Source organism: Lepisosteus platostomus, chromosome 3 (genome assembly GCF_059453375.1).
Source record: "Lepisosteus platostomus isolate fLepPlt1 chromosome 3, fLepPlt1.hap1, whole genome shotgun sequence".
Taxonomy (NCBI): Eukaryota; Metazoa; Chordata; class Actinopteri; order Semionotiformes; family Lepisosteidae; genus Lepisosteus; species Lepisosteus platostomus.
This window is the reverse complement of record NC_142613.1, coordinates 20,794,817-20,822,500: the sequence shown is the minus strand read 5'-3', so window position 1 is coordinate 20,822,500 and position 27,684 is coordinate 20,794,817. Positions and strand designations below refer to the sequence as shown.

Below are 27,684 nucleotides of genomic sequence, written 5' to 3'. Positions count from 1 at the left end.
CTGACTCTAACATAGCACTTTACTCATCAGGCATGGAAAGGAAGGAAAGGAAAATTGTATATGTTGTTATGATGCTGTGTTTAACTATATTCACAGTTCCCCTCATAATAAATTGATTTATAAATGTCATACTTTATTGAGTTATAGCCATTTTAAGATCAAGGCTTTCTAAACTATACGTAGGTAAGATATCAAAAGCAGCTGTTTGTGTCGTTTTTTCAGCTGCATTCTCATTTAAATATTAAACTTGGTTCAAGTTTGATAGCAGATGAAAATGTTACTGTATAATGAAATATTAAATATTCAGAGTTAGTGATTTAAAACAAGAAAGCATGCAACATAAGAGATGATGCCTAGTTACATAAACAATGAATGCAATGCTCTCTGCATTTGTTTTGCACATACCTCTTCTAAAAATGATTTGCAGATGTTAAGACTTGGTGAAAAAAATATGAAAATTGCTAAACGCCTAATAATGAAAATATCAAATAGACAACAAAATGTACAGCTGATATGCACATATACAATGACCCACAACAACAGTCATTGTTATAGGGGGAGCAACATGGTGGTGTAGTGGTTAGCACTGGTGCCTCACAGTGCTGGGGCCCTGAGATTGATTCCAGGGTGCTATCTGTGTGGAGTTTGCATGTTCACCCTGTGTTCGCACAGGTTTTTCTCCCACAGTCCAAAGACATATTGATAGTTTAATTGGCTTCTGGGAAAACTGGCTCTTGGCACGAGTGTGGCCCTACAATGTATCTTGAACATCCAATGTATCCATACAGGCAGGTGTATCTTGCCCTGGGACTGTTGCTTGCTGGGATAGGCTCCGGCTGCCCCACAACCTGCTGTTGCACTGAAATTTCCCTCACAAGCGAGATTAATAAAGTATCTATCGATCAAATCCAAAATTGGATGAAGTGGCTAGAAAATGGATGGCTGAATATGGGAAATATGCATACAGAGGGAGTAATTTTCCTTATATACTAAATATTACTATATTTAATACTAATATTAATATCGGGTGTAGTGGTGTTTCTGTGGCTAAGGATCTGTGCCTGTGGCTGGAAGGTTGCCGGTTCAAATCCCGCAGCCGGCAGAAGAATCCTACTCCGTTGGGCTCCTGAGTAAGGCCCTTAACTCCAACTGCTCCAGGGTTGCCGTACAATGGCAGACCCTGCACTCTGACCCCAGGCTCTCTCACTGTCTGTGTGTCTCATGGAGAGCAAGCTGGAGTATGCGAAAAGATAATTCCTAATGCAAGAAATTGTAAAGGGTTAATAAAGTGATGTTATTATTATTAATTTGGTTTATTTTCAATAGCTTTTTTTTCTGAACAGCACAACAACACTGCCACAAAAGGATTGCTTCTTGTTTACCAAAACACTGTCAAATACGGCTATGAGCTTCTCCAAACTAAGCTTAACAAAATGTTTTCATACACCACATATGAAACAGGCTCATCTTTCCAATACTTCCAATGGTCTTTTGAAGACCCAGAAAATTTCCCTGGGATTACAAAGCACCCTGCAGCTTAAGGTTGTGATTCTTCGTTTCCAATGGTAAATGGTTAACAAGCACTGCTGCTCATCCGTTCTGCAAAAAAACATAATGATCCACTGAAATAGACACATCAAAACCACAAAGACAGACAAAATATTTCAAGGCAACAAGCTTATTAAATATACACAAGAGAACACTTCATTCCCACTGCCCCAGGGTAAGAACGGCAGCACAGAAGATTCTTAAAAAACACACCCATCAGACATTGTGCATGTTACTGTACATGTTACTGTACACTTTATACTGATATGAGGTATAAAGTACAGTGCTGAAGCCTGCTACTGCCTTGGCAAAATGCTCAGAATTGCACATAAGCATGACACACATTAGTTACTTTATATGCTACCTCACCTTATAACACTATAACACTGTTTCAAGTGTATCACCCTACTTCCATTTTGTCTAGAAGATTGCAACCAGTTGCTTAAATCGAACGCTTATTTTCTTTTCATATTTGCACTTACAGGGCTATTTGTTTTACCTACACCTATTGTATTGTAGCTCAAATACCCCTTTGAATTTTTGTGGTTAGTCCAGTTATGGATTATGCAATTAATCTAAATAACAGCTCGCCAAATATACATTTGTTTGCTTTCACGGGTTTCAACATTTCTAGGGATGGAAAAGAAATAAATGAATTGAGGTTAGCCTCATTTTAAAAAAAGCTAAAACATGAACGTCTATTCCAGAGATATGAGTTCTATTTTGGTACTAAATGGGCTTGTTCAGCAGGTTTACTGAGTTTTGGTCCAGAAAAAAATCTTAGCTAGTCAAATGAAGTTACTTAAGTTAAATCATATTTTAAGGTTTTTTAACAACTAAAAACAAAACGCTGAAAACTGATTTACTCCAACCATACTAACTATACTAACTTATACCAACCAATGTAAGCAGGTTTAATTAACGACACATCATGCTGTATTTAATAATACACATTAGGTACCTTTAAAGCTTATTTAAGCACTTACAATAAGTTAACATTAGCATGATAACAGACAGCCTATATCACACTTCTGTATGTACAGTATGCATTTGTTTCTGAAGAAAAGAAACACATAAATAAATTATACTAAATGCTATTTAAACTGCTAATTGAATAAATTAAAATTAAATTTTGAGCCCAGTACAGTATTTCAGTTAAGCAGTTTTGTTGTGTAAGAAAACTAACAGTTATACAGTCAGTTGCTCCTCAAACATGCAACTGACATACAGTATGTAGGACACATATGTTATGTTGCACACAGCGTCCGTTTGGGTGTAAAACACTGTTGTGCTTTTGTTTGGGGGTTACTGCTTTACAGCACTTAGGTGCTTTGGTGGTTTTTTGCCGTTCCGTATCAGGAGTTATACACATGTTATGCAGGTGTCTGCAAAACCTGTCCACCTCAGTCCCTGGTTTTCCGCTGTGTAACAACATATGTATAATTAGTAAACTGCCTCCCCAATTTCCCAACCAATGGCTGCTATGATCTATTATTAATTTTGTAATATCAAAACTTTGTGAAACCAGACCAACATGATACCCAGTTATTGCGGGGCAATTTAAAAGAATTTAAAGATGGTAGACACACCAACACCTTATCGGGAAATTTAAAAGCATAACCCTCTTTGAATTTAATCTGTTTGTCAACAAGAGGGACTTAAGAGGCTATCCACAACCAGCTGTATTCCGCAAAGCCATAATGACTAACCTTGAAAAGAATCAAGAAAACAAACATTTTATGCCTAAACTAAAACAGATTGTGAGCAAAAGCTTATGGGGGTGGCTTTTTTACTAAAGCCACCACAAAAAAACAATTCTTACATAGTCGTCACGGCACAGGGGACTGAGCAGGCCGCTGGTGCATTAGAAATAAAACTCAAAATATTAACAGGAAATAGAAAACTTTTTTTTTAAATCCTATTTATTGAGAAGTAAAATTCAGTAAAGCTAAGAGTGACACGGTGGCACACTGGATAGCATGACTGCCTTGTAGCACTCGGCCCCGGGTTCAATTCCTGAGGTGTTAACTATGTGGAGTTTGTATGTTCTCCCCAGGTTCTCATGGGTTTTCTCTGGGTGCTCCGGTTTCCTCCCACTGACCAAAGACATACTGGTTGGTTAACTTTCTTCTGGAAAAATTGGCCCTGGTGTGAGTATGTGTGTGTCTCTGTGTGCTCTGTGATGCACTGCCTTGCACCCAATGGTTGCTGGGATAGGCTCTGGCTCCTCTGCACCCCTGGAGTGGATAAAGTGGTTAGAAAACCGATGGATGAATTTGGTAAAGCCAAAGGCCAGAATCGAGGACGACACTCGCCAGACAGGACTGAGGCTATCTTTGTGACTGACTGTGAAGTCAAGGATGTCCAACCTTGGTTCTTGCAGGGCCAGTGTGGCTGGGGAGGGGTTCTTTCCACCTGGGGTCTAAGCCAGTTACGGCGGCAGGTTTTGGTCTTGATTGGGCCAGTTGGCAGTTGGCTGCTGCTCTGGAGCAACCTCGAAACCATGCAGGTAAACCAGACCTCCACGACTTACACTACGCAAGACTGCTGAAAGTGTTCCTGCGCCACAAAGTCCACCACAATCTCAATCCCAAAAGGGACAATTTAAGAACTTTTAACTGTTTTCCATTTACAAAGCAGACAGTCAATTAATCCCTCTGGTGCTAATCTGGTGCTAAGCAACACAGTCAATGCAAAGTCAACAGTTTTAATATTCTTGCACTGGAATGCTGGTTTTGCTTGGAAACCTCAGGGTAACTGGTTGCTACAACTGAATGATGAAAACTCCAGCAAAACCAGCAGCTGAGGCAGACTTGGCTTAAACAGATCTTCCTTCTTCCAATGTGAGAGCAAAAACCAAAAAGCACTTTATGACTCTGTGGAGAGTGCCAATCTTTCAATGAGCAAGTAGCCTAATCAGGATTCTCGAGGGAAAATATATATAATAAGGTGATACTGTAACCCTAAAGACCTTACAGGTCACAGACTCACTGAATAAAGATTTTAACACATTTTTATGCTATACACAGTACAAAGGTACACTTTAAATATACTTAAAATGTCCTATCATAGCATCTAATTTTTCAACGATCTGTGTCTGCGGCCACACGATAGTAACATTAACCTTAACAACATAACTGCTAACTACTCAGTGTGAAACATTCCTGATATACGTGTGAAGCGCAACAGGTGAAAAGAACGGTCATGTGAGAACTAAGATAAAGTTTGACCCACAGCAAGTTACTGTGCTATAGTTTCCTCCACGCAGTGGGCGCAGTTCTGCTGCACAGCAAACCTGTCCTGTGGAGCTACAATAACTGGATGATAGTAGTGTGTGAGGATTCCTCATTGCTTGACGCAAGGTATCTTGGAATCTTTGAGGGGTAGAACGAAACTGTTTGTTTTTTTATAATGCTACCCTAGCTTCAAAGGGGAGAAAATACTACACACAACAACTTTGTTTCTGGCCAAACAGGTAGGCCTACTGCTTCCTGACTGGCAAGTGAACCCGTATTCAGATAAGACAACCTGCTTGTTTTGGTTTTTTTTGTTACACTACGAAACTGTTTACAATTTGACACAAACTCCCACTGACCACTTAAAATGAAGCCATTTAGTGAAAATCGCACTCTACATCTGTACAGAAGAAAGCATTTGCATGAGAATTGTAGCATGATGTTCCCCAACCAAAGGTGCACACGATCTTCCTGTCTATCAGGTGAAACAGCTTTCTCTGCCAATCCTTCAGTTCTTACCACTACATCACACAGCCTGCCAATCCATAATCTCTAGACCAAATTGCCTCTCATTTTCTCAAGAGTATGCAGTATCATGTTGTGTACATTTCCTGAAAAACCTAAAAACGTAGGCTGTGATCAATTGCAACAGCAGGATAATGAAATCGGATTCTGGAGACGGTACTGATCCCCGAATCCCCTCCTGAATTTCACACATGATTCATGCGCATGGTTCTCACTGTTACAGTTATACAGACATCAAAGGAAATGCGTAGCCGAACTCTACCACAATGCAATTTGTTTATCCTGTCCCAGAAAGGTTCAGATTTCACAGTCTCATGTGTTGTGTTGAATCTTCTTCTCACGCAGACGTGTACCAGCAACCACAGTCGAAAGCTGAAAACTTAAAAAAGGCCACCCCTTCCTTCATTTTCAGATTCATGGTAATTTAGGTGGCCAAAAAGCTGAGGTCGCCTCAGCAACATGAAACTCATAACCACATGTACTGCGGCTGATGCGTACACAAGCACCTGTGCAGTGTGCTTCTCTGTCACTCATATGCAAAAATGGCATTTTGCAGCATTTAACTCCTTCTTTAAAAAAATCACACATATTCACTTTCAACATTGCCCCACCTACTACACATATACCAACCCAGAACTGCACAACTTAAAGCAGAGCCTCTCAGCCAACACCAGTATCAGTTTCACAGCTACACACAGACAGCCCACACAGATGGCGTCTTATACTAGCACACCATGATAAAGAAGAACTCGCGCACACGCAATAAGAACTGCTACTCAAACAGAGATTGCCTCTTAATATATAAAGCTGAAAAGAAAGCACACGTACAGTACATACACCTGCTCCAGGACAGCATTAGCCTGTAATGCAGACGAGGTCCAGAAAAACACAGGTGCCTTTGGGCTCACGCTGCTGTCCATGTGCAGAGGGGACGGGAGAGATCACCAGTCCCTTTGCTAGCATGAGCTCGGGGGGCAAGCCTCGACTGCTTTCTCTCCATCACACACTCTTGTGGTCTTCCTCGTGTGGCGCTCAGCTATTCTAATCTCCTCACAGGCAGAAAAGCAATGTTAAGTCACTGAGGAAGGGAGGCCAGACCAACTCGGCAGCCTGGCAAAAAGGAGAGGGGGGCGAGGAGACAGCTGTTTACACACTCCTCTCCAATACCCGCACAACAATGCAGTCACTCGCAGCGTGGAGTTTGCAGAAAACAAGCACAAAAACAATCACTAAAAGTTTCAGGACAATTATAAAATGATAGGCTGCTTTTCTGGCAAACTCCAAGGCACCCTGTATACTTTCACCCCTTTTCCTGATTGTAATGGTGTGTTCCGTGAGAAGCTGCTCAGTCACTGTTGCTGACTAGACCTCTTCACTCCAGCAACACAGAATGGGGGAGAAAACACAATGCAGGCCTATATAACTATTAACTCTGTATAGCAAACAGAAAGCCTTCCCATTCGTCTACACAGTTACATGCTGGATTATCATTTAATTGTTTTAACTTTAATTGATTTCCTGCATCAAAACAGAACAGTTTTCACTGAAGCAACTGACTAAGCCATGTTTAACAAATTCCTGCATGTTGTGTTAATGTATAACACCTTTCATCACAACTAGGGACCCTGAAGCACTTCGAAACATGCCCTTTTCTAAACCAACAATCTTCACTTGAGTCCTTTAGTCTGGGGAGACTGACAGTTGTTGTATGATAGCCTTCCACCCAGCAGAATAACCATAGGCACAGTCTCTTCCTTCAACGCTGAGCTTTTTTTCACAACACTGATAAGAAAACATTAGAAACGTTACAAAGAAAAGGAAGCCATTTGGCTCATCTAACTCTTTTGGTGGCAAGCAGCTACTGTAAGTGACCAGAGGATCTAACTTGACCCTGAAACAAGTCAATTAGCATAGGAAGATATGAAGTCCAGAATAAGTGCTGACTTGAAGCTTGTGATCCTAACATAGTGTCTCACTCATTAATGAACAAGCCATCAATCCATTTTCTAAACGCTTAATCCAGTACAGGGTCATGGCGAAGACGGGGTCTATCCCAGCAAGCAATGGGCACAAAGCAGGAAACCCTGGAAGGGATGACAGTCCATCACCGGGCACATACAGACACAAATACACACACTCACACTATGTTCAATTTACCCAGAAACTACAGTACTTAAACTCCCAGTCTGGAAACCAGAGCACCCGGAGGAAATCCAAGGGAATACAGGGTGAACATACAAACTCCACACAGATAGCACCCCAGGAACTGAACCCAGGGCCCCAGTGCTGAGAGGCAGGAATGCTAACCACTGCACTGTAATCACCGTCTCCTCTTGAGCAAGCCATGTGTATCAAATTTAATAACTCAAACTTGTAACCATTCCACCGCATTAACTATACTTCAACAAAAGTCTGCGCTATTTTCAACCACAGGTCACACAGCTTATGCCTTTCAGCCCAGAAATCAGTTGCACTGCCTTTTTCAGAACCTTCTCTGAGGCATCAATGTCCTTTTTATGACATTGTATTCTAAACGCATTCTGTGACATTGTAAAAGTTCATCATCGCCTTTTAGAATGTACACTGTACGTTCTCGGACATAAACCCCAACATTCATGGTTTGCCTTTTCAAGTGTTTATCCTAAATCCCCTTTCCTGCCAGAATTCTGCTCAGCTTTCAATACTCCTCCAGCCTGGAACAGATGCAGTGTTTGAGGTTGCCCCTAAATTAGAACTAAAAGTGATATTGACAGGCGACAGGTGTCAGAAAACACTTTCGATCTGCTTATAAAAAACATAGAAAATCTTTTGGCTGAAAAGATGTGCTTTTCTCAAATATACTGTACTGTACAAGGGATACACACTTCTTACCAAGTAGCACCTATTGAATACAAAGAGGACAAAGAAACAAGTGAGAGAGCTCATCGCACACTGACATTAAAGAAGCACAGCTTAATCAATGGGATGGTAGAGTCAAACCTGTGGAGCAACTGAACTAGTTCGGGCCTTCAATAAGCAGGAGCACATAGGCAAAGGCATTCTGGAACGGCAGCACTTGTGCTCTAACCTGAGCTTCGCTCCCTTATTCTTACTACCTGTATGATCCTGCTTCAAAGCTGACATCACTGGACTGAAAAAATCATGCTGAAACTCAGCAAGCTTTAATCCCTAGATAAAGACAGGTACAGAATTCAGACCAAAGATCCAGGAGCAAATGCTCCACCACCCCCCAAAGGGAACTATTTGGCTGTGTCACACAGTTTAGGATTGTGAGGAACACATTCATTTAGTCCATATAACCTCTGTCGCCCCATGTCTGGACCTCTTTCAGATTGCATTTATCAACAACCCTGAGAGTGTCACAGTACTGAGTATTACCCCACACCCCATATCATTTAATGAGGTTGCACTTCATGCCCCTATCCACCTTGTTTAAAAAACGCCCTCTGCCACGCACAGAATTTGAAATCTGAAAGAAATTTACATGAACTGCTAAAACACTTGAATGCGCCAAATGTCACCGAGTGCAAAACGAAGTGGGTACTTGTGAGCTAGAGAAAAAACTCAGTGGTCTCCAGCAGTTAACCCCGTTGAGATACCTTAGCCCAAACATTATAATCATTGCCTGAGCAAAATGGACTGGCTCAATTTAAAATTAGACTAAAAGCCTTTCAAAAGGCTAAATTAATTTGAGTAATGTATCCCCATGTGCTGTAGCATGAAACCATACTCCCTTAGAGTAGCTTTCTAAAGCCTCATGTTGCCTAGGAGGCTGGGAATGGAGAACTCATGGATCAGACCAAATCTCTGGGGAATAAAATGGGTTTATCCTCTCATTTTTAAAGTTATCCTGTTTTTTTTTTTTTAATGAATGTGCAGATTGTTTCTCTGCATGAAATCTATCGGGAATATGACAGAATAAATGAACAGATTCCAAACTGGGTAAGTCATACTCCCTTTGCTTAAAGAGTGTACACAAATCTACAATGCCATTTATCAAACAATTTTCTTGTTTCTGTATCCAGCTAAATACAGCGGATTCATTATCAGGTAGATATTCAATGCATGTAAGATTAGATTTCTCCTCGTGACAAGTAGTTTCCATGGAAACAGCCAAGGTTTTTTTATTACCAAAAGACAGCTAATCTTTAAGCTCCAAAATATATATATATACTTTGAAAATAAAAATAGTGCATCTGTGTACATTTGGAGTTGGGTTCTTTGAATTAGCTGGTTCTGTTTTTACTGACAGCTGTGATGTGTAAAATGTCAATAACCACAGTGGTCTTTAATAAATATTTTAGATAAAAAAAGATGCCATCTTATGCCCCAGAATCCCCCCCAAAAAAACATGTTTTTTGGATTAGAAAGATACTTCATTTTCCTGTGGGATGCTTGCTGATGTCAATCTTTAATGGCAAATCCTTTCATCTCAGGAACTGAAAGAAATTCACTGACACAAATCTTTTATTTACAGAAGCTCAAGAAATATTAATATGGCTAAGCCCAGATGGTAATAACATCTATGTGAGACGGGCATTATAGCCACATTACAGCAATTCGTTATTTTCAGACCCCACCCATGAAAGTAAGTGTTTTTGCCAGCACTAAGATCGCAAATAATTTCTGGCCTTTGAACCAAACTGCAGAGATTATTTTTTACGTAGCAAGTCCTTTCTACAGTACGAAAATTTCAACCACTTTGGTAAACACAACCTGCAGAACAGGATACCTGTTGTTCGGGTGGAGCTCATATGACACTCCTACTTGTCCACAGACAGACAGAGATAAACAGGCTTCTCTACATCACGGCTCACAAGAAAACGCGGAGGTCGATTTCTCCGTGGGAGCCGAGACGTGTACAGTGCCTTGCGAAAGTATTCGGCCCCCTTGAACTTTTCAACCTTTTGCCACATTTCAGGCTTCAAACATAAAGATATAAATTTTTTATTTTATGTGAAGAATCACCAACAAGTGGGACACAATTGTTAAGTGGAACGAAATCTATTGGAGTTTTGAAACTTTTTTAACTAATAAAAAAATCAAAAGTGGGGCGTGCAAAATTATTCGGCCCCCTTGTGTTAATACTTTGTAGAGCCACCTTTTGCTGCGATTACAGCTGCAAGTCGCTTGGGGTATGTCTCTATCAGTTTTGCACATCGAGAGACTGAAATTCTTGCCCATTCTTCCTTGCAAAACAGCTCGAGCTCAGAGAGGTTGGATGGAGAGCGTTTGTGAACAGCAGTTTTCAGCTCTTTCCACAGATTCTCGATTGGATTCAGGTCTGGACTTTGACTTGGCCATTCAAACACCTGGATACGTTTATTTGTGAACCATTCCTTTGTAGATTTTGCTGTATGTTTGGGATCATTGTCTTGTTGGAAGATAAATCTCCGTCCCAGTTTCAGGTCTTTTGCAGACTCCAACAGGTTTTCATCCAGAATGGTCCTGTATTTGGCTGCATCCATCTTCCCCTCAATTTTAACCATCTTCCCTGTCCCTGCTGAAGAAAAGCAGGCCCAAACCATGATGCTGCCACCACCATGTTTGACAGTGGGGATGGTGTGTTGAGGGTGATGAGCTGTGTTGCTTTTACGCCAAACATATCGTTTTGCATTGTGGCCAAAAAGTTCGATTTTGGTTTCATCTGACCAGAGCACCTTCTTCCACATGTTTGGGGTGTCTCCCAGGTGGCTTGTGGCAAACTTTAGACGAGACTTTTTATGGATATCTTTGAGAAATGGCTTTCTTCTTGCCACTCTTCCATAAAGGCCAGATTTGTGCAGTGTAAGACTGATTGTTGTCCTATGGACAGACTCTCCCACCTCAGCTGTAGTTCTCTGCAGTTCATCCAGAGTGATCATGGGCCTCTTGGCTGCATCTCTGATCAGTCTTCTCCTTGTCTGAGCTGAAAGTTTAGAGGGACGGCCAGGTCTTGGTAGATTTGCAGTGGTCTGATACTCCTTCCATTTCAAGATGATCGCTTGCACAGTGCTCCTTGGGATGTTTGAAGCTTGGGAAATCTTTTTGTATCCAAATCCGGCTTTAAACTTCTCCACAACAGTATTACGGACCTGCCTGGTGTGTTCCTTGGTCTTCATGATGCTCTCTGCGCTTTCAACAGAACCTTGAGACTATCACAGAGCAGGTGCATTTATACAGAGACTTGATTACACACAGGTGGATTCTATTTATCAGCATCAGTCATTTAGGACAACATTGGATCATTCAGAGATCCTCGCTGAACTTCTGGAGTGAGTTTGCTGCACTGAAAGTAAAGGGGCCGAATAATTTTGCACGCCCCACTTTTCATTTTTTTATTAGTTAAAAAAGTTTCAAAAATCCAATAGATTTCGTTCCACTTCACAATTGTGTCCCACTTGTTGGTGATTCTTCACATAAAATAAAAAATTTATATCTTTATGTTTGAAGCCTCAAATGTGGCAAAAGGTTGAAAAGTTCAAGGGGGCCGAATACTTTCGCAAGGCACTGTATATGGTCTGTTCTATGGATTTTGTCTGGGACGGGTGAAGAAGGTCAAAGCTCTACACCCGCGCATGCACGATTCCAGTCCTGGTTGGGCGGCAAACCCACAGAACCTAGGTAGGTCTCTTTTTTTTTTAAGTCCAGTGCCTAAAAATTTGGGGAAAGGCATCAATTGGTCCAGTTAGGCCAAAAGGTACTTGAACTGGGGAGTTAAAAAGTCAGCTGGAACGAAAATGTGCTGGCAATCCAGGACTGAAGTCGTGCTGCCCTGTTTTACATACCCTTCAGAGAGCCATACTGGCATTACTCACTAGAACAGGAGTCCAGAAAGACACACATGTGGGGCCGCTGCTGTGGTCTTCTTTGCAGATGGAGGAGGAGGGGGGCGGTTGGGGGAGCTCAGCTAAGGCACCATGTCCTCCCTGTCAGGCAGCACTGTCCCGCTGAGAGGGGGAAGGGCAGGAGGGGTCTGAAGAGGTGCAGCACCTAATAGGGACAGAAATAACAGATGGGAAGGGTTAAATTAAACAGAAATTAAGATTTTCCTGCCCAGAGAGAAATTCTACGTAGGTGGAATGAATGGGGTATTCATTAAAAAAATCACAGTGCTTTAATGTGCTCTTCTCTACACATGTGATAAATCTATTAGGAAATATGAAGCAGGTGAATAAGATCTGAGGCTAACTGGTCTCCATCAACATCAAGAACATTACAGGCAAGCCCAGACTACAATTAACTGTATATGTCATGCAAAGCACTAGCATATTTGGGTCATGTTAAAAATATTAGGCATTGTGTAAGTCCTTTAGCTGCTTGCAAAGCACATTTCCATCTGGGACAATAAAGAAAAGAAGCACAAGGTCCCATAACAATCAGGATCACCTGCAATTCATCACAGTGCTCCAGTCTATGGGAGGAGACCCTTATCAATCTATCCCTCCCTCCATGTCCCCAGGGGGTGGAATTTAATAACTGAGGTAACAGGGGTAAACACCACTAGTCTACCAAACACTGCCTTGGGATCTTTACTGACGAAGTAGTCAGAGCCTCCCTTTAATGTAACAGGAGGGACATTGGTTTGGACCAGAGGCAAAGGTGCCACCTTGAGGTCCACAATTTACAGCCCCCTCTTCTTCCTTGGAGGTGTCTCATCCCAGTACTGATCAGACCAACCTTGCTTGGTTACTGACAGCTGGCAAGATCAGGCTACATTTTATCATCATTTCTCACACAAAGAGACACAAAACACCCACGTTCAGAGGAAATAGTACATTTTTGTATTATTGGGGACTTCACTTCCCCATATTTGACATAAGAAACGTACCTTTCCTAGCTTTACATTTAAGGTCAGTTTGAGTTGTTTCTTACCAGAGAATCTTAAATGAGCCCTGTCTGTTCTTTTAGCCTATAACCTAACCCTTGGTTAATCCTTGTTCAGGTTAGAGGAAGAAGGTTTGCAAAACAGTTTCTGGAAATAATTATGAAAAAAAAGAATGGGGTATATAATACAAATTCTAAATTCTAAATTAAGCACTTATGTATAAATATGAAATGTTAACTACTGTAGCACTATATATACTGTATATATCAGGCAAGCTATCACCAAGTGCTATATTTGATCACAGACTATTTTATCAATTTAAATACAAGGTCAAATGACTGCCTATTTTTTACTCATGAAAGGCTACTAGTATCGATGCATTGCTTGTAACATAGTGTAAGTATATAGTGTAAATACTGATAATGAGCTTATCTAATTTAATCAAGACAATACATAGTACATTACATGCCCAAAAGTATTCCACATATACAGTATCCTTCTATAAATGCAGTTTCTTTGGAAAATAAAAGGGAATTTTCTTACTCTCAAGATTTTAAATAGTGAGGAAAGGACCCAGCACTTGTTTTCAGAATACCAGAGGTAATCAAAGCCATGTAAATCTCTTATTCTCGATATGAGGCTGAAGCCATAAAATGCAGAGTCAGCAAGAGCCTGAGACGAGAGACCTAAATGCACAGGTTCCACAATGCACAATGCAATGAACTGCCTTGGGTCTGATGATGACACTGCAGCTTTGGTGAGAATTGTGAAGGAAATGGATGTGGTAAAACAACTAGATAAAAAAAGCTATTGTAGTTTGCTTTTTAAAAAAGGTGATGGAAAGATATACAGTACCAGAGGCAGTACTGGAGAGAATTGCAGAACCAAAGTCATCATATGAGCAGTATGCTAGCAATTGTTAAATATTTAAGGAACACCACAAATAAACATTACAAAAACAAACAGGAAAACCACTATTCTTGTTATCTAATGCATGTTTCCTCAGCAGGTTAAATGGATATTTCATTTCATGCAAATTTGGAATGAGAAATTCGAATGGATGTAAACAGATAATTTGAAATATAAATACTAACTTCTAATATTCTGAATACTTTAAGCTCCACAAACACTTGTGCCATGAAAGCATACTGATAGTTGTGTCTACACAGCCTGTAGTCTTCTCCACAGTAAAGTAGCATAGATATAAATACTGACTATAGTATGTCGAAAAAAACTCAGTCTTCACTCAGGTTGGGAGATTGTCAAACAGAGATCTTTAATACAATCAGCTGAAGGGGAGCACATCACAGAGAAAGGGTTTCCCCTAGCACTCAAAACATGCTCACTGGACTGAAGTTACACTTTCTTTTTGATACATTAAAAGTAGGCAAGACTTTAACATATCAAAAGAACATACAGGGAAAGGGGCAGTGTCAGAAGTCAAACAAACAGGACAGGAAGATGCCATTTGGCATCCTACAATCTGTTTTATTTCTCTCTGGTTGAATGGGTGTGAGGAATCACAGGCTTTAGTTTGCACCTCAGACAGAGGTCTTAGGTGCGTACAGAAAACCTTTCCCGTGCATAGTCACTGTCTTGACCTTTTGACTCGGTCTTCCACAGTAAGTGGACACAGTAAATATACAGAGTATGCAGCATGCAATGCTGGAAAAACTACACCGAAATCTTGATTTCAAAGTGTTTTAAAGTGCTTATAATGAAAAATAATAGGTAATCTGACACAAGAGATGACAGATGCTGAGGAAACACGATGGACAGAAAGAAATGCATTTGGAGAAGGATTCGAGTCCATGCAATAATGCTCCCAAAAAGGCAAACACATTATTTTGCAGAAGCCTAATTCATACAGCATGTTAGTGATATTTCATGCCAAATGGAGTGTTTGTGGCTCATTAAAGTATTTTAGCAACTTCACAGCAAGATAGTATGTCGGAAGTGGTGCAGCCTCTGTAAAAAGGATGCCATAAAACATAACTAGTTTTATGCATTACAGCAATTTGATAAAAAAAAATAAAAACCACACTGTTTTGAGCTACGAAAACAGCGGTACGCCAATCATGCTTCTTTACCAATTGGAAAAACGTGTTTTTAACTTAACAGCCACTTATCACTCCATCTTTATGACATATGGCTGAGTGCACTTCACTTCTTCTTTGCTTGTCCTGCATTTTCTGCTTTTTCCAGAATATCAGAATGAGTTCTTCATTGTCGTTGACAAGAAAATTCAAGAAAAATGCTTGTTTCTTTGTTTTTTTTCCCCAAACACTTTACACTGAATCAATGTACGGTTCACCTGCTTCCTTGAAGAGGTAGAAGACTTTCCAAGAACCGAGAACCAGGACCTTGGACAGCACCGTTTGAGCACAGTCTTACCGAAAGTGGCCTTACCAACAAGTTAGTGGCCCTTACCGGTTGTTCGGTAAGGGTAAGTGGCCCTTACCGAAAGGGGTTGTTGACCGCCTTGAAAATAACTGAACATCTGGGGCACCAAGATATTATTTCACATACAATCCTGTGTTTTAGAACATCCTGCATAACAGACTGTACCTCGGGTTGCTCCATTTCAAACCTAACCAAATGGATGTTCTCTTTGGTCTGTAAAAGTAGGAATGCATACAATCGCAAAAAGTTTCTTCTTCTCAGTTAGAATCACAAAGAACACGTAAAACGCTGACATTTCAGTGCACTTTTTGTGAATATACAATGAAAAGCAGTGAACAAAAAAATATTCTTTATTTGCAACAAGCCTGCTACTATAATAGTGGTTTTCGAAAATCCATCGCCAAAACATACAGTAAATGGAATCAAAAATAAGAATCTATACTGTAGGACACGTTGGAATGTGTAGTGCTTATTTTATTTCCATTCGAAAGAACAGCACTGCAACAAAAAAAAGCCTGTTTTACTTGTAATTTTGTACTGAATCACTCTCACTTATCAAAACTGTTAAGCACATGAATGGACACAAAACATTTTTGTTGGGTTTTTTTTCCCCTGGCAATTTACCTCAGTTACAAATTTAATTGAGCCTTTGTAACTGGATAGCCTGGATAGGCTGATTCACCAGCTGTTAAAGCAAACCAATACACACTTGATTTGTTCCTTATTTCTTTCTATTTAATTTCTTGTCAGCAGTAGCAACTCCATCTACTGATGAGCTCAAAGGTTGGTTGTTTTTAGACAAAGCATTACAAGCTTTGTTTCATGTCAATGTCTAAAAGACTTCGGAACAACACTGAAACGTTAGACATATTTTTTAGTACCAAAGTGGTTTTCTCTTGGGTTTTTACAGTTTGCATGTGGTTTTACGTTGTCTAAACCAATACTGGTACAATCTCTTCTGGTATGGTTGTCAGGTGCTTGTTGTAAAGGTTCTCATGAGATATTAGAATTACTGTTGTGGCTTTGGGGCTCGGACTAGGATTCTCCGAGACACCTCTCCTGAAGCTTCTCTTAGTCTGTTAGTCGGATCATTAACTTCCCCAGGTATGCTGGCTATTGATGGGAGACATGATGTGAATGCTGACCCATTGCTTCCCACATAACAGTGGTTATCTAAAATGCACATCCACATGCAAAACATACAGCAAATGGAATCAAAAATAAGAATCTATACTGTAGGACACTTCGAGATGTGTAGTGCTCATTTTTTTTCATTCTAAAGTGCAACACTGCAACAAATCGGCCTGTTTTCCTTGTACATTTGCACTCCATCACTCTCACTTATCAAAACTGTCAAGCAAATGTTTGGACAACAAAATATTTCTGTTGTTTTCCGTGGCAATTTACCTTAGTTACAAATTTAATTTTGTCTTTGCAGCTGTACAGGCTGATTCACCAGCCATTAAAGCAAACCAATACACACTTGATTTGCTCCTGACTTCTATATAATTCCTGCGTTTATTTCTTGTCTTTCTGTTTAATTCTTTCATTTAAAACTTGTTAGCAGCAGAAATTCCATCTACAAGCCCCATGAACCAGGGCCTAAATTAGGACATATGAAAACTTGAACAGTACTGCAAAACATGACTACTCTTTCGCCTCCAAAATGCAGAAACTGTTAATTTTCTTGATGAAGTTCCATGAACAAATTAGGTTTAAAGTTCAATGGATGCATTGATTTCTTTGAGGTTTGGTGTGATTTTAAAAATCTGCCCCGAAACAAAGAGTTCCAAGGATTATGTAGCAAACACCTTCCATCCATTTTTTGTATCTAACACAGGGTCACAGAGGAACTGGAGTCAATTCTAACAAGCAACGGGCACAAAGCAGGACATACTCTGAATATACCAGTCCATTGCAAGGAACACACAGACACAAACAAACATAATCCCCATGCTAGGAAATACTAGAGAACAATAGCATTTTGAAAAGGAATATTTAATTGTTCTAAATTAGTGTTTCCCAACCCTTGTTTCTGCAAGCTTTCATTCCAACGGAGCCAGAATGCAAGAACATAAGGCATTTGGCTCATGAAGGCAAAGCATTTAGAAGCTAATAAGTTTATTAATCACAGGATCACAGCCAGCTGTTTCTAGAACAGAAACCAGGGTATAGCTTCAACCACAGCATTACAACCCACATTTCTACATAGTTTCCACTTGCGTCTACTGGTTCAGGCTTCACCGGTGATTCTTAAGAAGTCCACTGAGCTGATTTTAATCAATTTGCGATCCAACTTTATTCAGAGCCCCTTGTAGTTTTCTCTGTTCAAGACTGAAAAGGTTTGGTTCTTTTAGCCTGTCAGTGTAGGACATTTCTTTAAGCTCTTAATTAAGCTTATTGAACCATTAATCGAATCAACTGATTGATTTTTAATGGTTTTTCGGGACTTAGTCTAACAAATAATCTCCTTTAAGTTTCCAAGAAATAAAGTGAGCAGAAATCATTTTCAACTTGGTTTAAAAATAGTTGCTCTTCTATGGCTTTCTACATGGCTCTGATCCTTGATGAAATAAAAGTTACAGGCGGAAACGATACTGTAAAACACCTGTAATAAGTGTGCTTAGTGGTGCATAGGAACTACAACAGCTTTAAAAATACAAGCAGATAGTTCAATTAAAAGCTTGATGAGCCAAACTAAGATGTTCACCTGGAAACATGAAGACCTGGGTTTTCAAGGACCAGATCCGGGAAACACTCTAAGTAATACATTACAAAATGTGTAAGAGGAGATGATGGGACATACCATATCCTTTACAAAAGGAAGTAATCATTAAACAACTCCAAGGCACCTCAGAGTGACTGCAAGCCCAGAACAGAAAGGCAATCCAAAAAGAAAAGTAGGGTTTCTTTTGAAAGTAGGGTCCAGCAGTAGGGTTTTAATTTTAGCAGAAAAACATTATTAAAGTCTTTCATTTGTTTGTTTCTTGTGGACGTCTGTTGAACAAAAGCCTCGCAGTTCATTAGCTTTAGGTTAATGCATTCTCTTTTTTTAAATTTCTGAATTACAATAATACTGCAACACAACGTGTGGGACGTGCATGTAAAATCATGAGTGGTTCTGTCAGCAATTACCGAAATGATGGAAAGTTGATAATAAAAACACAATGGCAAAACTGCAACTTCTGACCAACTGTTGATTTTCCTGTTCTTGTTTAGAACAGGAAAAACAGCCATCTACATGCATTTTATACACTCAAGAATATACACGTCATATCTCACAACAAATCTATCACTTGAATTTCCTACTTCACTCTACGTGTCAGGGCTTTTACCACTTCAAAGAGATTTCTACCTAGGAGGGGGAAGTAAATTACTGTATTGCTTTGCCAACAGAATCCGGTTATCACAGCATGATTGAATACAGAATGAAGCCCGAAATACAAAAAAAAAAACCTGCTTCAGGATACTACACAAGCACAAGGTTTACATCTCTCCTAACTGTAAAAAGCTGCTCTAACAGGCAACAAAAAAAAAAGGCGCAGCAAGTTTTGTGCCTAAAAGGTGGAACTGCTGCATGTTTTCTGCACTCTCTCCACAGTCCAATCAAAAGAGCCGAGACATCTGTCCTTCAGAATCCCTTGGCAGCAGATGCAGAAAAGGGCACTCTTCTAATTCCAGTAAAGACTCACAATACCTTTTCCGACAGGGTTGCCATACTAACCAGTGAGCTATTCATAGATTTTTTACAAAAGCGGAGAAACCAGTACATTTCCTACTGTATGCACTATAGTATTTAAGGAGATGCAACAAATTAAATAAAATGGATAATGTGTCATTATTAAAATCTTTTCCAGAAACGGTTTTGTCTGTTGCAACAGAATTCATGAAGTAACCATATCCCCCTCACTCAACTACAAAGACATTAGGGTTAGGAAATCTCTAAATTATAAAGTGTGATTCTTTGCAAATATTTAGCAGAGGTATGATAAAGTGAAATGTGACACCCATTACCTAGGACTTCACTGTAGAGGCACCTGGAAATGGTGGGAAAGAAAACCAAAAATCCAAACAAGCCAGCTTTCTTCAAGCCCTTTTTAAAATCGCTGTCCGTGCTGTGTGAATCTGAAGACGCTGGCCCAGATCCAAATCTGCGCAGAGCCTTGGCAAATTAAATTTACTGTAAGTAAACGCATGGCCTCCCACGTAAGCAAGGAGAATGTAAACTAACATCATAAATATCAAGGGGGAAAGACCATGTTTTATATTGTCTGCTAAATCTAGACATCAAGGCAACACAAGGTCCAATAAAAAGAGATAACTGAATACTTGAATGCAGAGTCAAGGGAAGTCATGCTGAAGCTCTGAACCTCCTTTTGTGTGGGTAGTGTTGTGGTAACAGAAAACATCTACAGCAAGTATTTAAAGGAAGCCTAAGCACAAAATAACAGGCTTGCAAAAGAGTGGTTTTAAATATCAGCGTTATGCGTGATAAAGTTTTAAGTATTGGTTTTATGCTGATGAGCATAAATGGATAAGCTATGTGACTGAAAAACAAAAAAATACAGCAGATGTGTGCCCACTTCTAAATTCCAGCAGTTGGCTACAATATAGTTTTCTGAATACCCGAAGACTGTCAACACCCATGATGTACATTATGTTAGATCACATTTGAATGATTCAGCTGCATATTCATGCTGCTAATTTTGCTGCACGAACAAATTGCTTGTGCTGAAAAAAACTGATAAAACAATTGCTTGTGTTCATTTATTTGAGGTGTGGCTGCACGCCCTACTGTACTACTTCATATGAATAAGGTTAATAACAAAAAGTGAAAGTCATCCTTTAAAGTGTTAAAATAATCTGTAAAGTTAATCTGCCTTTGCAAGTGGGGGTTAGATGGCGGCGCAGTAGTTAGCATTGCTGCCTCACAGCGCTGGGGCCCTGGGTTCAATTCTGGACCTGATTTGCTATCTACAGTAAGTAGAGTTCGCACGTTTTGCCTGTGTTAGTATGGGTTTTCTCTCACAGTCCAAAGACATACTGGTAGGTTAACTGGCCCTGGTGAGTGCATGTGCATGTTTGTCTGTGTGTGTGTCCTACGATGGACTGGCGTACCATCCGTGGTGCATCTTGCTCCTGTTACTTGTTCCCCCTTGAACCTGTACTGGATAAAACGGTTAGAAAATTGATCTAATTCTGTCCTCTAATTTGTTTTTACATCACAGAAATGTAAACTAAAGTGCATCTCTTTTTTGACAGAAAACTCAACCCACACAAGTACTATTTAGGAAAAAATGAAAAACTACAGATCTTTGACTCGAAATAAAGGATAACATTGATCATTTCCTTACTTACTGTATCTTACTTTTAAATACACATCTGTGTGCATCTCAGTTCATGAAATGGAGGCAGTGTACATTCTGGTAGGAATGTGCTGCACGTCTGTGTATTTCTACTGCTGACAAGGACATATTTTTCATTTACAGACGATCTGGTTCTATTTCATTTCAGTGAGATGGGAGGGTTCAATGTTGCAGTTAGACATTCATTTTTTCACTTTTTACTTACTGTTTTAGAAAAGGCAGTTCTGTCCTGCTTATCAGAGCTTGAGTTCTATAACATGCTGCTTTTAAATATTTGTAAATTAAAATGTTCTGCGATGCGATGATGCGATATTTATGCTGTTATTGACTGAATAATTAATTACAAAAAAAATCTAACAAAGATGAATTAAGGAAAATAGTGCCTCCAAATTTCAGTAGCTGCAAATTCCAAGAAATGCTTTAAAATTCTTAAACAGGCAATTTTGATCCCCTGTGATTTTAGTGTTTTATTACCAACAATCCATCCACTGCAAGCTGAATTAGGAGCTGCAGTGTTAGAAGAGACACTGACATTCTTGTTGGATTACACCTTAGTTATACTACCTGCTACTTGCTTGTTTTTTTTGGCTGTCTTGTAAACCTTTGCGCCTTACTCGATGATGAACTTTTATTTACAAAATATAAAGAAAGGAGCCGGCGAAGGACTGGCATTGTGTCCATGGTGTACCCACCAGGCCCCCAATGCTTCTCGGAACAGGCTCTGGGCCACCATGAACCTAAAGTTATTGAATGTGATGAGATTCACAGAAATTAATGATATGTTTACTGCTCCTTTAAAGCATTCTATTAGATCCTGACAGTAAGTTTAATCACCAGATGACGAAGTCACCTCAAAGCTCCCGAATACCGTTTTTAAATCTACAACCTTGTGCCTCTGTAATAAATGGAATAACCTTTGCATTGTTATTAAAAATATACTACAGATACACTGCCTGGAACGGGCTCAAAAGCAATATCCTCTTGCGAAAGAGAATGTGGAACTTGTTTTAAATGTTTCAAGCAATTATTGATAATGACAGCTCCTAATTTTATCAACAACAGTTAGTTGACCACCTCTTTTTTAGGCTTACCTATATCTGTTGTAGAATTCCCACATAAACATTGCCAAGTAAATGAGTGTAAGACTAGAGCTACTGTAAATACCGTTCTGCGGGTGTCCTGAAAGAAAACAAGTGCCCAGAGCAGAGGGATTGCATGCTTTCACAGCTGAGCTGGGAGTGAACACAGTGACATCGGCCCTCTTAGACTCCCTCCCTGCCTCCCCCCCCCCCCCCCCACACACACCCTCACAGTCTGCTGCACAAGCCAGTTTTTTTCCAGGGAGATGAAAATGTAGGTCAGCCCTCTGACGGCTGAAGCAGCCCAGCTGAGCACACTGCTCTCAGCAGCAGAAATGTGCAGCTCTCTCAGCTCGGCTGAGAGCTTCCCCCACGCAATCGATTAGTAGGATTTTCAGCTTCCGGCTTCACAGCAACCTGGAGTGATATAGTCAGCAAAACAGATCCAGGCTGTGCTGTTGAGACAGTGTGTTCTTTACAGCCAAGGGTAAAAGCAGAAGTTCGCAAAGAAACAATAATGCATCTTGGAGTCATGATGGTTGAAAGATATTTTCTTCTCTACAGGTGAAACATCTTAGATCAGCTGCATTTTCCATGTGATTTTACAGCATTAGAATGCAAAACCAGACACTTTTACTCATAGTAACAAGCTAACTATCGCAGGCCAACATGGTGGCATAGTGATTAGCCTGACTGCCTCAGAGCTCCAGGATGCTGGGGCTGCTTCTGGGGCCCCTTGAGGGCCTGTCTGTGTGGAGTTTGCATGTTCTCTCTGAATTCAGTTTCCTCCCACCTCATTCCTCCCATACCTCATTACTTTTAATGACTATGAACAGAGTTAATTTAGTGCCTTTTTACTAAGCAATATGTTTTCAGGGTATAGTACTAGACAGAATAGCTAATTGGGTGTTAGCTAAGTGAGTGTTTGCTTTACTTCAAGACTCTGTAGGACTTTCAAATGAGCTTCTCTCCACCCTCTTTAGACGTAAGGCAGTTTCTGAGACACACAATAGACTTATAATGACCATGTGATAACTCTGGAAAACTGGAGCAATACTTTACTAATACCTAACTGGTGGTGGTGGAGGGGAGTCCCCATTACCTGTAAAGCGCTTTGAGTGGAGTGTCCAGAAAAGCGCTATATAAGTGTAAGCAATTATTATTATTATTATTATTAACTAACTAAGAAACTAAGCAACTACTGTTTAAGATGCTGAAAAAAAGAAGAAAGTTTTATTTCTTATTTTTTTCAGCATGGAATAAACCTATTACTTGTTCCTCTGCAGCCTACGCATGCTGAGGCATCTACCCACCTGAACTACTACTGTTTAAGATAAAGAGGGACAACCTAAAATTAAACTAAACTTAAAATTAACAAATTAAACTTGTCTTTCTGTAACGGAGAGTTTTAAGATCAGGCTGGTCAATGCATCATGGCCCATTAAAGACAGGTTTGCATTATATAATTTAAAAATACTTACAGCTGACATAGCACAGAAAAAAACAGACAAACTATTATAACTTTTCACACCACACTGTTACTTCAATACTTAACACTAAACTTGTCTTTTTTAGTCAATATATTCTACAAAAAAGCTGTCCACAACACACTTGCAAATATGGTATTAATCTTCACTGTTATTATCGAAGTCATGGCAGTGTCTTTAATGGATTTTTTATTTCTTTGTCCAGTTGTGAGACAGTACTAGGTACTAGGACTCAATTTGTCCTTTGCATTCATGCCTTTCCAGATACCACTGTTGAGTTTCACCAAGTAGCCATAGTGCACAGGTGTGACCTATTAAAATATTGAAAGGTATCTCAGTGACGTCAGAGAACCTTTTCAACTACTGTACAGTACTGTACTGTACATCTCACTGCAGGGTAGCCGAGCTGCACCAATTGAAACAGGTTTGAGGGATTTAAGACGATGTGGTTATAATTCCCTGTCTTTTTTAACCTCTCTTGGAATTCAAACTACTCCAGGATTAAGTCCAATTTTTTTCCCACCTGCAAAACTGTAAATTATAGTCATGAGATTTGTTACTGAATTTGTCTGACCGAGGTGGTTTCCTTCTCCACAATGGAAACTCATTGGGCATTGGGTTTATAATTTGTGATTAGTTTAAAAATAAGTTTTTACTTAATCCCTTCCTGCCCTTCTGCTCTTGTTTAACTAGATATTATTTTTCATTGCAGAGAATAAAAATCTCTACAACATTTTAAAGTGACTAGAGGTGTGTCAATGTTTATATTTCTAAAAGAAAACCCTTAAACGCGAATTAATTGAACAAACAGAGAGTAAGCGTACAATGTAAGGAAAAGTATCCAGTGCAGACTAACAACTTTTCATCATTCACACCACTTTGAACATTTATTTTTTTTAGTCGAGAAGACTTACTTAAGTGCAGAGGTTTTATCCAGCCAGCTTCTTTCATTAAAACAGCAACTAATTGTTTAACAATTGCATGTCTACTTTTTATGTCTTGAGATCACATTAAAATTGTATGAACATCCTGTATAAAGCAAGGCCAAATCACCTTAATTAGTTACGCGTACTGCAAGTTAGCGGCTATTTTATAATATCTTCAATTGTCTAATATGCACAGAAATGTATTCATATTCAAAACCAGTCAAGCGTGTTTTAACACAAAAGTGGGTCATTTAATCTTGTCCTTAATTCCAAATCAGAGAATGTATTTGAAATTGACTTTATTCCTGATACTCTTTATATTATTATTGTTGTTGTTAATATTAATAAGAATTTTCATAGCAGACAGTCTTATCAAAATCAAATCAAATCAAAGTTTATTTATCAAATGCACAACAATACAGCGTGCAGCAGTAGTTGCTGGCAATGAAATGCCTTTTCTGCGAGCTCACAAAACTCACAAGAATCACAAAACTGAGGTTACAAAAATAAGGTTACATAATAATAGATGTAATAGAAATGGAATAAAACTCAATATGAACAGAGCTGCTACAGTATGTGTCCATGGTGTATGCAGTATATACAAGTAGTGCAGTTATGCTGAATACAGTGAAAACTGTGGGTCCATGTAGCCATTACAGGTGATTTGCTAAAGGAGCTGCAGGTTGGCTGTTTAGCAGTCTTACTGCCTGGAGTTAGAAGCTGTTCCGTAGTCTGTTGGACTTGGACCGAATGCTTTGGTACCGTTTACCAGACGGTAGGTCCTGTAGGTGTTTCATATATCCAGTGACCTACAATTCACAGATGAACTTTACTTGTCCTTGTACTAGATATATAGGAAGTTTACAGTGACACCCATGTATGTACAATAAACTTACAAACTGAAGGCCAGAACATGCAGAGAGAGCTGTACCAAAACAAAAGATCCAGGTACAACCTAAAACCATACTCAAGCTGGCTGGGACTGGTCCAGTTGTAGACATGGAGACACTGTAGACATGGACTGCATGGTGGCATTTCTCTCTTATGGCTAGAGCTACAGTAGGTGGCTCCAGTTTGCAGGAGAAACAAGCACACCACACTACCCCCCTGAGAGTCAAGGACAGAGAAGAAAGCAACTGAGAGCTGAGAAACCACAGGTGATGTCTACACAAAGGAGTTTTGAGCAGTTCCGTCCAAAGGCAAATGAGCCTCGAGCGGGGCTGAGGACCAAGGGATGATAATGAACAGGCTTTGGACATCCGGCAGAAGTGGAGCGGATAGAGATTTAAGGCAGCTGTCTCGCTTCATATCTGACCTGCACTTAACTCAACCAAAGATGGGGGAACGAATGCAAGTCCAAAGTGATTAGCTAAACTCCCCCTGTGTCTTAACATATTACAATTGAAACTACAGGGTCATGAGAGATGGGAGAGAAAAGAAAGAAAATTCCTTCCTGGGTCATCTAAGACAAGACCAAAATCAAGACTGGAAGAGAGAATGCCGGAAGCCTCATAAACATTTGTAGAGGCATAACACATCATTGTAGGCCTGTGAATTTCTCCCAGAAATTATATCTACAATGTAACCTTGGTTCCAGCCCTCCTCTAAAAAACAATTTCATCCCTGAGTGTGCACACAATAAGCTCCATTACAAAGACAAAACTGGACATTGGAAAACAGCAGGGACATGAAGAGATTTCGGCTGTACCTGAACATTTGTGAAAGGCAGGAAAAAACAGACAAAGGCAGGCCTCCTGACTTCGGAAGGTGGCATGTCTGTGAATGGTCATTTCTTTCATGTTTAAAGGGGAACTGCAGTCCTAATTTCTCAGACCGGTTAATAAATCTCAGGAACAAAATAAATTCATTGACGTCATAGAAAAAAAATTACAAACTTCGAATAGAGCACAAAATCGTCTTTGTGAAAGTCCTGTAAGTCACCATGTGGTTGCAAACTCGCATTCAAGTTCCCATGAATTGTGACAGGTCTGTCCCTTCCTGCTCACTAGTCCCTGTAATGACTAATGTGATGTAGGAGCGAATAAGCGCACGATGTACTGCAGTCATTTCACTGCAGGTACTGTAGTCGTAACGTGATCTGCATGCAGAGTTAACAAGTAAGTAATATTTGTTGGCAAAACCACCTTGAAATCAAAAAGCAATATTTATATTGAATTAAAAGAGATGCATTCACAAGCCTGCTGGTTTACAGTGTCACCTCAACAGACGTTTGTTTGCCTTGATCTGAATCACACTACGTATTCTGCGCATACGGGAAAATGTGATCTATTTTGTGATGTACAGTAAATTGGAGGTTTAACAAGTTACCGTGTACATTTTACTTTTATTGTGGTTTGAAATGCATCAGTGCTAATTCTTTCTAACCGCAAAATATGAAAATAGCATTGCAGTTCCCCTTTAATGGTCTTTCAGTTTTATCTTGTTGGTTAGCCTGTACCTTCAACTGAAAATAAAATACTAACCATAATATGCTGCTATAACATGGACTGAAATAATGGTTCCCAACACACAAGTATACTTTGAGCCAGCATTTCCTTAAACATATATCCACAATTTACAGTCTAATCCATAGTTCGACAAAGAACTGGAAATTCTCAAAGACAAAACCACACATTTGCTTTGCCATTTCTAATCAAGTGTTCACGGCATAGTATCTATATTTCACAAGCAGAAAAATATCCTCTTTTCAAGTGAAGATATAAGTCAGTTTCTGTTCTGACATAATCAATCTACCACTTAGACCAAATCCAAAGTCTACTCCTCATACATCCAAAACTGAAGCCTTTTTTAAATTATTTTCACAATTAATTTCTCATATTGCAGCAGCCTTTGTGTTGCAGGGCTAAAAGTAAGAAGAGAGGCAGGAGATAAATCATGCAATGTGACCAGAATGTTTATACCCCAAGTACACACTTCAGAAATGCACTTACCCAAAAAATAAATTCTAAAAAAAAAAATTAAAGACAAGATAAAAGATAAAAGATAAATGGGTTAATTGTGTGTTTCAACTTTTTAAATAGTTGCACACAAGATACAAGAAAGTTTGAAAGTCACATGTAATGTGGGTTACATCATAAAGCATTCATGTCAGATGCCTGTAAGTAATTAATACCTGATGTGCCCAGTACAGACTACCAGGCAGATGTTCCTTCACTGAATCTCCAAAATCACACACTGGTTGTTTTATTTTACAGTATGTTTGCTGTTTTTTTGCAGGTTGTCCCATAGAGGCTCCATTGGGTTCCAACACAGATCTACAGTGGTTCAATCCAGAAAAGTCTGGACT

At 39.6% G+C, this 27,684-nt stretch overlaps 1 protein-coding gene across 5 annotated transcripts in view; it reads right to left on the bottom strand.

Moving 5' to 3' along the window:
• ncoa1 (nuclear receptor coactivator 1) overlaps window positions 1-27,684 on the bottom strand; it is a 73,948-nt gene that overhangs the window by 40,858 nt on the left and 5,406 nt on the right. For 2 of the 5 annotated variants that reach the window (XM_088624891.1, XM_088624893.1), the window contains exon 2: window positions 12,107-12,281. The exons of 1 other annotated variant lie outside the window; for it this stretch is intronic. The gene's annotated coding sequence lies outside the window, so the exon portion shown is untranslated. Of the gene's footprint in view, window positions 1-6,137; window positions 6,374-12,106; window positions 12,282-27,684 lie in introns of those variants that run through there. 2 more of the 5 variants (XM_088624892.1, XM_088624895.1) reach the window with 2 other exon arrangements.